This window comes from Physeter macrocephalus, chromosome 11, assembly GCF_002837175.3.
Source record: "Physeter macrocephalus isolate SW-GA chromosome 11, ASM283717v5, whole genome shotgun sequence".
Classification (NCBI taxonomy): domain Eukaryota; kingdom Metazoa; phylum Chordata; class Mammalia; order Artiodactyla; family Physeteridae; genus Physeter; species Physeter macrocephalus.
In genome coordinates, this window is record NC_041224.1 from 139,389,363 (window position 1) to 139,402,287 (window position 12,925).

Here is a 12,925-nt window from a genome sequence, read left to right on the forward strand (position 1 = left end):
GGTAATATTCATTTGTTGATCTTGTTATTGTCCTCAAGTGACAAATACTTGGAAATTCAAGCAGCATTTTAAGTTATTAAACAGGGTTCCTCACTATTTACCATTGTAAATTAATTAAAAATTTTTATTCTCGAATATAATAGACAAGAAGAAAAAGCTGGTTAAAACAGTGCCGTGGCAACACGATGTTTAGTACCAGGGAAAGTAACTACATAGGGAAGCTGGCTGAGATGACATTGAAGTTACTTGTGTACATAGTATTTGTCAACTACAATAAAGAATATCTTTATAAAGATAAAGGAAAACACGGCATTAAGAAAAACATTGTTTTTCTGTGTCTCCTCTTTCTCCATCTGAATTTTCTGTGTTTCAAATTCAGCATTCTTCAAAATGTGCTAATTTCCTCTCACACCAATTTCCTCTCATTTCCTAAAGTCTTGACCCCAGTTAAGAGTATCATCCTCCCATCAAATTAGAAACCTCCACACAACCATCAACTCCTCTCTCTCACTCTTCTCCCCAGTCCACTCCCCCTCTCTAGTCAATCCTACTTCCTAATTTTTTCTGAGGTCTATTTTACCACTTTCCAGTCCACTGCCACTAGCTTCCCTCAGGTCTACATCTTACTTACCTGGAGAATGGCAAGTGTCTCCTGATTGGGTGCTAAGTCATCTCAAATGTACACATACTTTTAGGAATGAGGCCATTATTAAAACAACAACAAAACAACACCACCAACAAAGAACTCCTTGTATCTGATCTCACTTCCTGGCCCCTGCTCCCCAAGCTTTTTCCTATAACGTTTCCCGAGGAATCTTTGGAAAATAAAAATTGAGTGTATTATTCCTTTGCTTAAGACCTTTCAACACTTTAAATATATAGTTCAAATTTCTCAGAATTCTAGCCACTTTGTCCCTGCCCACACTGGATAATTACATTTATTTCTCAAACAAGCCATGCTCTCTCCCACCTCACATCTTTGCACTCTCTACTTTCTCTTTCTAGAATATCCTTTAACATCCCATCTCTCTAACCTTAAACTCCTTCTCTACCTCGCCTTTCAAGTCTAAAATAAAATGTTACCACCTGGCCCAGCCAGCATCTCTTGGAATGAATTAGTTGATCCTTTCTACCAATAGCCCTAACACTCTGTACAAATCCTCACTGTAAGTTATTTATTGGGCAATAAGTATAGAGCACCTACTGTGTATAGATGCTAGGGATACTGTAGCAAATAAGAAAGGTGAAGTCCATGTTCTCATGTAACTAATAATCCAGTGGGGAGAGATTGATAATAAACAAAAAGAGCAGTTTCTATAGTAATGTGGGGACAGAAATCCAACTGGGATAGACTGAGAACAGGAGATGAGAAAGAAGGGACAACTTAGCACATGTGCAGGTTTTTATTTTCATTTCTTCCTTGTCCTCTAGACTGTGACCCACAGAAGAGCAGTGACATCTTATTTATTGATGTAAATGAGGGCACAACACAGTGTCTGGCTTGTAGTAAGTTATCCATAAATGTTGGATAAAAAAAAGAATGAGAAAAGGAACAAAGAAGGAAGGACATGAAAAGATGAAACCTCATACTCCTCATACTCAGTTTCTGCCACACCAGCTTTTCAATAACATACTAAACTGGAGGCAGAAAGCCTAAATGTTAAAGTTAGCAAATCATATACTCTACTATGATGGACTGATACTGAACTTCTTTTTATACATTGAAGGTCAAAGGGAACTGCAGTTTGCAGCCAAGTATGGGAGTTCATGGGTAGTAAAGGATTTTATAGATGTTATATAGAGTCAGATACAGAACTAGTATCATGGCATATATAATGATAGACATGCTATTTGGGAAAATTAAGAACATGGGTGATTATAATACTATAGTATGAATAATCAACATAAAAACTAAAGCTTATGTTGTATATATAAAAGTAATATTTATTGCAGCCATTTATGTGAACTACTGATCATTTATGTTTATCTTACAGCACAATGATAATTTTCACTCACATAACATTACATTTTTAAGATTACCTTTGTTTATTATCTTATCCAACTAATATTTATCTAGTGTCTGTCATGATAAAGACATTCAGTTGGACTCTGTTAGGGTCTGTGCAAAAGTTCAGAGAACAGGTCCCTCCCCTTAAGCAGTTACAATCAAAGGGGAGAAAAAAACTTATATGATGTCAAATGTGACAGACTCTATAAGAGATAACCCAGTGCTAAGGAGTGACGGGCCATACAAAGGAGATCCTATGGAAGATTAGACTTGAAGGATGTGGTAGAATTTGGTTAGATAAAGATGGTGGGAGAAGTAAATATTGTCTTTCTTTTCAGATCACATGATCTTATATAGAGCCTATCCTGAAGACTCTACCAAAAAAAACCTGTTAGAACTAATTAACAAATTCAGTAAAGTTGCAGAATACAAAATCACCCCACAAAAATCAGTGAAATTTCTATACATTAACAATGAACTATCTGAAAAAGACACAATCCCATTACATTAGCATCAAAAACAATAAAATACTTAGGAGTAAATTTAACCAAGGAGGTAAAAGATCTGTACACTGAAAGCTATAAGACATTGATGAAAGAAATTATAGAAGACACAAATAAATGAGAATATATCATGGATCAAAAAAGTTAATATTGTTAAAATGTCCATACTAACCAAAGCCATCTATAGATCCAACACAATCCCTTTCAAAATTCCTACAGCATTTTTCACAGAAATGGAAAAAACAATCCTAATATTTATATGAAATCATAAAAGACCCTGAATAACCAAAGCATCTGAGAAGAACAAACCTGGTGGCATCACACTTTCTGATTTCACACAGTAGTATGGTGCACAGAGTAGCGTGGTGGTTGCCAGGACTTGGGGGAAGGAGGAGATGGGGCAGATGTCAGTCAAAGTGTACAAAATTTCAGTTATACAGGATGAATAAGTTCTAGAGATCTAGTGTACAGCATGATGACTATAGTTAACAATACACAGTATTGTGTACTTGAAAGTTGCTAAGAGAGTTCATCTTAAATATTCTCACCATAAAAAAGGGGGTAACTATGTGAGGTGATGGAGGTGTTAACTAAACTTATTGTGGTAATCATTTTCAATATACATATATATCAAATTTTCATGTGTACACTTTAAACTTACAAGATATGACAATTATATCTCAATAAACCTGGAAAAAACAATTTTTTTAGAAAATAAAAATATTAGAAGATGGTTGGATAAAAGGATATTCTAGAGTGAACAAAGTTCAGATGGGGAACACTATGGTGTGTGTACAGGAAACTGTGAAGAGTACAGTCTGAGAGAAAAGTAATATATGTAAACAGGTGAAAGAGGAGATAAGAATGGAAAAGTGAACTGAGATAAGATCATGATGGCCAAGTAAAAGTTTATATTTTGTCCACTTCCTTTTTGATTTCCAGAAGAGTTTCAATGAACTGCATTTGGAATTCTCTATACTAAAACTAATAAGGTTTTCTTATTCCCAATCAAAGCCCTTAGGAGAGTTCCAACATGGAAGAATTTCTAAGGAGTAGCTCATACATGGAAAGTCCATTTAGTGAACTGCATTTGGAATTCTCTACACTAAAACTAATAAGGTTTTCTTATTCCCAGTCAAAATCCCTAGTATAGGAGAGTTCCAACATGGAAGAATTTCTAAGGAGTAGCTCATACATGGAAAGTCCATTTAGTTTCACTAAGTAGCTGCCACCCAGCCCTCTAGTCTCAACATCAAATTGTCACCCATTGTGCTATATATGGGTGGTAGAACCACTTAAAAATTCTCCCACATTTATTGCCTGTATCTGGTTGTTTATTAATTTTTAATCTATAAGCATCTTACCTTCCAAAAAAGATGTTGAGACAGCTTCTCACTTATTGTTTGGAAATATGGTTTGTCTGTCAGTAATCCATTTTGGTTTGGCACTTAATTCTGACAAATTTCTCTGCTCTGAGGTGTGAAAATACATTCACTTCCCATTTCAAGCGATTCCCTGGCCTGCTCTTGTGGAGAGAGATCAGAGTTTCTCTTTGCTCAAATCTAACACCAGCAAGGAGATACAATCTAGCCGAAAACCTTTCATTTATAACCCCAAAGGCTAAATGGCCTGTAGTAGACTACAGTTACTCATTTTTCATATTATTTGTGTGTAAATCTCTACCTCCAGGTGGAGCTGGTGTTCTAGGAAGTTCCAGGAAATGCAGACAAGTCTTTGAGATAAATGCTTCCAGAAAGACCTATTATCTGCACAACTGTATCACACAATTTTTGATAACTACGTATTGGAGTACTCCAACCATGACAAAAATTAGAAAATACTGTATGCTTCATTATTCCAAAGGCTCTTTTATATTTATTACAATTTTTTTCAGCAATGAATATGGGAACTGGTTTTGCTTCTCAAAGAGCAGACCATTCAAGGGAAATAAATACAGGCAGTCCTATAGCTGCAGGCTTTTTGTCTCTATTATTTAATAGATTATGAATCTTTATTTTCCTATTTCTACAAGTAATTGTTTTAAAAAATAATGAATGGATAATGAATTTTATCAAATAAACTAAATCGGTAGTCAAAAGACTTTTCTAAGTACTTCTACACTTTCAAAAAATAAAAGGCATAGAGAGTTTTACTGGCAAGTTTTTACCAAACCTTTAAAATAATAGCTCTCTTATATAAGTTGTTTAGGAAATTAGAAAAAATGAGAAGAGATCCAACAAATTTTATGAGACTTGTGTAGGCACAATACCAAAATCAACTAAGGACAACATGAGATAAGAGAAGTATATCTCGATAGCAATTTGATTTACTATTTCCAGCTTTATTAAGGTATAATTTTTAAAATATTTTAAATAATTTATATTTAATAAAGGATAGTTGATTTACAATATTATATTTGAGGCGTACAACACAGTGGTTCAGTATTTTTATAGATTATAATACATTTAAAGTTATTACAAAATAATGGTTATATTTCCCACTGCTGTACAATATATACTTGTTGCTTATATGTTTTATACATAGTAGTTTGTATCTCTTAATCCTCTAGCCCTGTCTTGCCTCTCTCCTCTTCTTTCTCCCCACTGGTAACCACTAGTTTGTTTTCTATATGTGTGAATCTGCTTCTGTTTTGTTATATTCATTGGTTTGTTTCATACTTTAGATTCCACATATAAGTTATAACAGAGTATTTGTCTTTCTCTAACTTATTTCACTCTATTCAAAAGGTCTAGAAATAAAAAATGTTGGTAAGGATGTGGAAAAAAGGGTACCCTAGTACACAGTTGGTGGAAATGTAAGTCTGGTGCATCCAATATGGAAAACAGTATGGAGGTTCCTCAAAAACTAAAAATAGAACTACCATATGATCCAGTAATCCCATTCCTGGATATATATCTGAAGAAAAGAAAATACTAATTTGAAAACATACATGCACCCCAATGTTCATAGCAGCAATATTTATAAGAGCCAAGATATGAAAGCAGCCTGTTTCCTTCAACAGATGAATGGATAAAGAAGATGTTATACACATACACATGCACGTGTGCACACACTGGAATATTACTCAGCCATAAAGAGGAATGAAATTCTGCCATTTGCAACAATGTGGATGGACCTAGAAGGTATTATGTTTATTGAGGTATATATGACAAAAATTTTAATTAGTTTTTATTGATGTTGACTTGTATGAGCAGTTTATATATGTTGCCTATTAATACATTATCAGCCCTATCATTTGCAAATATTTTCTCCCATTCAGTATGTTGTCTTTTTGTTTTGTTGATGGTTTCCTTTGCCGTGCAAAAGCTTTTAAGTTTAATTAGGTCCCATTTGTATATTTTTTATTTCCTTTACTTTAGGAGACATATCCAAAAAAAATATTGCTGTGATTTGTGTCAAAGAGCTCTGCCTATGTTTTCCTCTAGGAGTTTTATAGTATCTGGTCTTACAACCTGATTAAAAAATGAGCAGAAGAACTGAACAGACATTTTTCCAAAAAGGAAATGCAGATGGCCAACAGGCACATGAAAAGATGTTCAACATCACTGATAATCAGGAAAATGCACATCAAAACCACAATGAGAGATCACCTCACACCTGTCAGAATGGCTATCATCAAAAAGAACACAAATAACAAATGTTGGCAAGACTGTGGAGAAAAGGCAACCCATGTACACAGTTGGTAGGAACGTAAATTGGTGCAGCCAGTGTGGAAAACAGTATGGAGGTTTCTCAAAAAACTAAAAATAGAACTACCATATGACCCAGCAATTCCAGTCCTGGGTATATATCTGAAAAAACAAAAAAACTAACCTGAAAAGATACATGTACCCCAATGTTCATAGCGACACTATTTACAATTGCCAAGATAGGGAAGCAACCTAAATGTCCATCAACAGATGAATGGATAAAGAAGATGTGGTATATATATATACAATGGAATACTACTCAGCCATAAAAAAGAACAAAATTCTGCCATTTGCAGCAATATGGATGGGCTTGGAGGGCATTAAGCTAAGTGAAATGAGTCAGACAGAGAAAGACAAATACTGTATGATATCACTTATATGTGGAGTCTAAAAAATTGTATATATGATGTGGTACATATATACAATGGAAAATTACTCAGTCATAAAAAGGAATGAAATTGGGTCATTTGCAGAGATGTGGATGTATCTAGAGGCTGTCATATAGAGTGAAGTAAGTTAGAAAGAGAAAAACAAATATCATATATTAACGCATATATGTGGAACCTAGAAAAATGGCACAGATGAACCAGTCTGCAGGGCAGAAATTGAGACACAGATGTAGAGAACAAATGTATGGACACCAAGGGGGGAAAGTGGCGGGGGTGGGGTGGTGGTGGTATGATGAATTGGGAGATTGGGATTGACATGTATACACTAATATGAATAAAATGGATAACTAATAAGAACCTGCCGTATAAAAAAAAATAAAACTAAATTAAAAAAAAAAAGGATCCTACATGCCCCATGGTGTGGTCAAGAAAAAAAAAGGAAGCTGTAGTAGTTCTAGGGAAAAAAAAAAATACAACAAACTATTGAATATAACAAAAAAGAAGCAGACTTACCGATATAGAAAACAAATTAGTCATTACCAGTTGAGGAAGAATGGACAATATAGAGGTGGGGGAGTGCGAGGTACAAACTATTAAGTGTAAGATAGGCTACAAGAATGTATTATATAACACAGGGAATATAGCCAATATTTTGTAATAACTGTAAATTGAGTGTAGCCCTTAAAAATCACAAAAAAATAAAAAAAAATTTAAGTATTTAAAGTGTACAACTTGATGTTTTGACACACATATACATTGTGAAATGATCACTACAATCAAGCTAAGTAACATATCCATCCCTTCACATAGTTAGCTTTGTGTGTGTGTGTGTGTGTGTGTGTGTGTGTGATGAGAACACTTTAGATATAGCATATCTATAGCAATATATCATAGCAACTTCTTTCTTGAATTTTATTTTACTTATATTTTATACAGCAGGTTCTTATTAGTCATCCATTTTATACACATTAGTGTATACATGTCAACCCTAATATCCCAATTCATCACACCACCACCCCTCGTGCCACTTTCCCCCCTTAGTGTCCATACGTTTGTTCTCTACATCTGTGTCTCTATTTCTGCCCTGCAAACTGGTTCTTCTGTACCATTTTTCTAGGTTCCACATATATGCGTTAATATATGATATTTGTTTTTCTCTTTCTGACTTACTTCAATCTGTATGACAGTCTTAGATCCATCCACATCTCTACAAATGACCCAATTTTATTCCTTTTTATGACTGAGTAATATTCCACTGTATATATGTACCACAACTTCTTTATCCATTTGTCTGTCAATGGGCAGTTATGTTGCTTCCATGACGTGGATATTGTAAATAGTGCTGCAGTGAACATTGGGGTGCATTTGTCTTTTTGAATTACGGTTTTCTTTGGATATATGCCCAGTAGTGGGATTGCTGGGTCATATGGTAGTTCTATTTTTAGTTTTTTAAGGAACTTGTGTACTGTTCTCTATAGTGGCTGTATCAATTTACATTCCCACCAACAGTGCAAGAGGGTTCCCTTTTCTCCACACCCTCTCCAGCATTTGTTGTTTGTAGATTTTCTGATGATGCCCATTCTAACTGGTGTGAGGTACTACCTCATTATAGTTTTGATTTGCATTTCTTTAATAATTAGTGATGTTGAGCAGCTTTTTATGTGCCTCTTGGCCATCTATATGTCTTCTTTGGAGAAATGTCTATTTAGGTCTTTGGCCCATTTTTGGATTGGGTTGTTTGTTTTTTTAATATTGAACTGCATGAGCTGTTTATATATTTTGGAGATTAATCCTTTGTCCGTTGATTTGTTTGCAAATATTTTATCCCATTCTGAGAGTTGTCTTTTCATCTTGTTTGTAGTTTCCTTTGCTTTGCAAAAGATTTTAAGTTTCATTAGGTCCCATTTGTTTATTTTTGTTTTTATTTCCATTACTCTAGGAGGTGGGTAAAAAAAGATCTTGCTGTGATTTATGTCAAAGAGTGTTCTTCTTATGTTTTCCTCTGAGAGTTTTATAGTGTCCGATCTTACATTTAGGGCTCTAACCCAATTTGAGTTTATTTTTGTGTATGGTGTTAGGGAGTGTTCTAATTTCTTTCTTTTACATGTAGCAGTCCAGTTTTCCCAGCACCGCTTACTGAAAAGACGGTCTTTTCTCCACTGTATATCCTTGCCTCCTTTGTCATAGATTAGTTGACCATAGGTGTGTGGGTTTATCTCTGGGCTTTCTGTCCTGTTCCATTGACCTATATTTCTATTTTTGTGCCAGAACCATATTGTCTTGATTACTGTAGCTTTGTACTATAGTCTTAAGTCAGGGAGTCTGATTCCTCCAGCTCCATTTTTTTCCCTGAAGACTGCTTTGGCTATTCGGGATCTTTTGTGTTTCCATAAAAATTTTAAGATTTTTTGTTCTAGTTCTGTAAAAAATGCCACTGGTAACTTGATAGGATTGCACTGAATCTGTAGATTGCTTTGGGTAGTACAGTCATCTTCACAATACTGACTCTTCCAATCCAAGAACGTGGTATATCTCTCCATCTGTTTGTGTCATCTTTGATTTCTTTCATCAGTGTCTTATAGTTTTCTGAGTACAGGTCTTTTAGATTTCTGTGCATTAATTTTGTATCCTGCAACTTTACCAAATTCATTGATTAGCTCTAGTAGTTTTCTGGTGGCATCTCTAGGATTCTCTATGTATAGTATCATGTCATCTGCAAATAGTGACAGTTGTACTTCTTCTCTTCCAATTTGTATTCCATTTATTTCTTTTTCTTCTCTGATTGCCATGGCTAGGACTTCCAAAACTATGTTGAATAATAGTGGTGAGAATGGACATCCTTGGCTTGTTCCTGATCTTAGAGGAAATGCTTTCAGTTTTTCATCATTGAGAACGATGTTTGCTGTGGGTTTGTCATATACGGCCTTTAGTATGTTGAGGTAGGTTCCCTCTATTCCCACTTTCTGGAAAGTTTTTATCATAAATGGATGTGGAATGTTGTCAAAAGATTTTTCTGCATGTATTGAGATAATCATATGGTTTTTCTTCTTCAATTTGTTAATATGGTGTATCATACTGATTGATTTGCATATATTGAAGAATCTTTGCATCCCTGGGATAAATCCCACTTGATCATGGTGTATGATCCTTTTAATGTATTGTTGGATTCTGTTTGCTAGTATTTTGTTCAGGATTTTTGCATCCATATTCATCAGTGATATTGGTCTGTAATTTTCTTTTTTTGCAGTATCTTTGTCTGGTTTTGGTATCAGGGTGATGGTGGCCTCATAAAATGAGTTTGGGAGTGTTCCTTCCTCTGTAATTTTTTGGAAGAGTTTGAGAAGGATTGTTTTAACAATCCATATTGTTTTAACAATATGAACTCTTGGAAATCATGAATATGAAATGTGTTTCCATTTATCTGCAACTTCTTTAATTTCTTTCATCAATTTTTCATAATTTCAATTTACAAGTCTTTGATCTCTTTGGTTAGGTTTATTCCTAAGTATTTTATTCTCTTTGTTGCTGTTGTGAGTAGGATTCTTTTCTTAATATTTTTATTTATAGTTTGTTGTATGTGTATAGAATGTAATAGTTTTTATGTATTTTCATACCCTGTAAATTTACTCAATTCATTTAATAGTTCTAACATGTTTTTGTTGAGTCTTGAGAGTTTTCTATGTATATCATAATGTTATCTGCAAAGAGAAATAATTTAACTTCTTCCTTTTTGATTTAGATGACTTTTGTTTCTTTTTCTTGTCTAACTGCTCTGGCTAGGCCTTCCAGTACTATGTTGAATAGAAGCAGTGAGAGTGGGCATCCTTGCCTTGTACTGGATTTTAGAAGGAAACCTTTTTTTTCCTCCAATTAATTATGATGTTAGCTGTTGGCTTTTCAAATATGGCCTTTATTATATTGAGGTATGTTCCTTCTATTACTATTTTATTGAGAGGTTTTATCATAAATGGATAAACAAAAAATATTTTTGTCAAATGTTTTTTCTGTGTGTCTATTGAGATTATCATGTAGCTTTTTCTTTAGTCTGTTAATATGGTGTATCACATTAATTGATTTGCATATATTAAACTAATTTTGCATCCCAGGGATAAATACCACTTGGTCATGGTATATAAATTTTTTAATGTGCTATTGAATTTGGTTTGCTAGTATTTTGAGTATTTTTGCATCTATGTTCATCAAGGATATTGGCTCTAGTTTTCTTTTCTTGTGTCTTTGTCTGGCTTTGGTATGAGGGTAATGCTGGCCTCAAAAAATAAGTTTGGAAGTATTCCTTCCTCTATTTTTTGGAAAAGTTTAAGAATTTGTGTTAATTCTTCTTTAAATAAATGGTAGAATTCATTTATGAAGCCATGTGGTCCTGGGCTTTTCCTTGTTGGAAGGTTTTAGATTACTGGCTCAATCTCCTCGTTTATTATTGGTCTGTTCAGCCTTTCTATTTCTTCTTGATTTCATTTTGTTAGGTTGTATGTTTTGGGGAATTTATCTATTTCGTCTAGGTTATGTAATTTGTTGGCATGTAAGTATTCATAATTGTCCCATATGATTCTTTTTATTTTTAAGGCATGCATCATAATGTCTTTTCTTTCACTTCTGATTGTGAGTCTTCTTTTTTTCTTAGTTCGTTTAGTGAAGGATTTGTTGATTTTGCTTATTTTGACCAAAAAAACCCCCAACTCTTAATTTTGTTAATTTTTCATTGTTTTTCTATTCTCTTTTCAATTTACTTCTTTTTAATTTAAAAAAAATTTTTAAATTAATTTTTATTGGAGTACAGTTCTTTACAATATTGTGTTATCTATTTAATTCACTTCTGTTCTAATCTTTATTATTGCCTTCCTTCTGCTAATTTTGGGCTTAGTTTGTTCTTCTTTTTCTCATTTTTCGAGGTGTAAATTAAGTTGTTATTTGAGATCTTTCCTCTTTTTTAATGTAGGCATTTACTGTTATTAACTTCCCTCTTAGTACTGCTTTTGCTGCATCCCATAAGTTTTGGTGTATTGTGCTTTTTGGTATGAGAATTCCAGTTACTCCACACCATCAACAGCACTTGGTATGTCATTTTTTTTTTCAGCCATTCTAAAAGGTAGAAAGTGCTATCTCATTGTTTTAATTTATATTTCCCTAATGACGAATGATGTTGGTTTGTAGTTTTCTTTTAACATCTTTGATTATGGCGTCAGAATGATTCTGGAATTATAGAATGAATTGGGAAGTGTTCCTCCCTCTTCTCTTTTCTGGAAGAGATTGTGTACTGGTAGTATTTATTCCTTAAATGATTGGTAGGTTTCAGTAGTGAAGCCATCTGGGACTAGAAGGTTTTTAACTATGAATTCAATTTCTTTAATATATATAAGACAACTCACATTTTCTATTTTTTCTTCTGTAAGTTTTGATAGTTTATGTCTTTCTAGGAATTTTTCCATTTCATCTAATCAAATTTATGGGAATAAACCTATTTGTAATATTCCCTTACTATTTGTTTAATGTCTCAAGGGTCTATAGCAATGTCTCCTTTTCCATTCCTGATATTGACAATTTGTCTTCTTTCTATTTTCTTGGTCAGCTTGGCTTGAGGTTTATCAGTTTTATGAATCTTTTTAGACAATCAGTCTTTGGTTACATTGATTTCCTCTACTGCTCTACTGTTTTCAATTTCATTTTTAAATTTTTATTATTACCCATTAATGTTTGCTTTGGGTTTAATTTGCTCTCCTTTTCTCTCTCTTAAGTTTCTTAAGGTAGAAACTTAGGTCGTTGACTTGAGACTTATATTATTATCTAATATAAGTAGTTAATGATAAAATTGCCTTCTAAGCATGATTATAAATGCATACCACAAATTTTGATACATTGTGTTTTTTTTTCATTCAACTCAATAATTCTAATTTCCTTTGTGAATTTCTCTTTGACCCATTGATCATTTAGAAGTGTGTTGTTTAATTTCAAATATTTAGGGATTTTTCAGATATATTCTGTTAATTTAAAACAATTAATTTATGTTCAAAGAACATACTTAGCATGATTTCAATTTTTAAAATATTTGTTAATGTTTGTTTAATGGCCCAGAATATGGTCATTATAGAACATTTAGAAAATTCAAATAAAAACATTTTAAAAACCCATTGCACAGTTAATAGTTTGATATGTATTTTTCAATTTCATACATTATACTCCCATATAGACATACATATACATATGTATATACACACATTTGTATGTGTGTGTGTGTATATATATATATATATATACACACACACACATTTACAACTGTAGAATCATGCTGTACAGATA

At 33.3% G+C, this 12,925-nt stretch overlaps 1 protein-coding gene across 1 annotated transcript in view; it reads right to left on the reverse strand.

The window, feature by feature from the left end:
* SLC35F4 (solute carrier family 35 member F4) overlaps positions 1 to 12,925 on the reverse strand; it is a 283,515-nt gene that overhangs the window by 131,664 nt on the left and 138,926 nt on the right. The window lies entirely within an intron of this gene.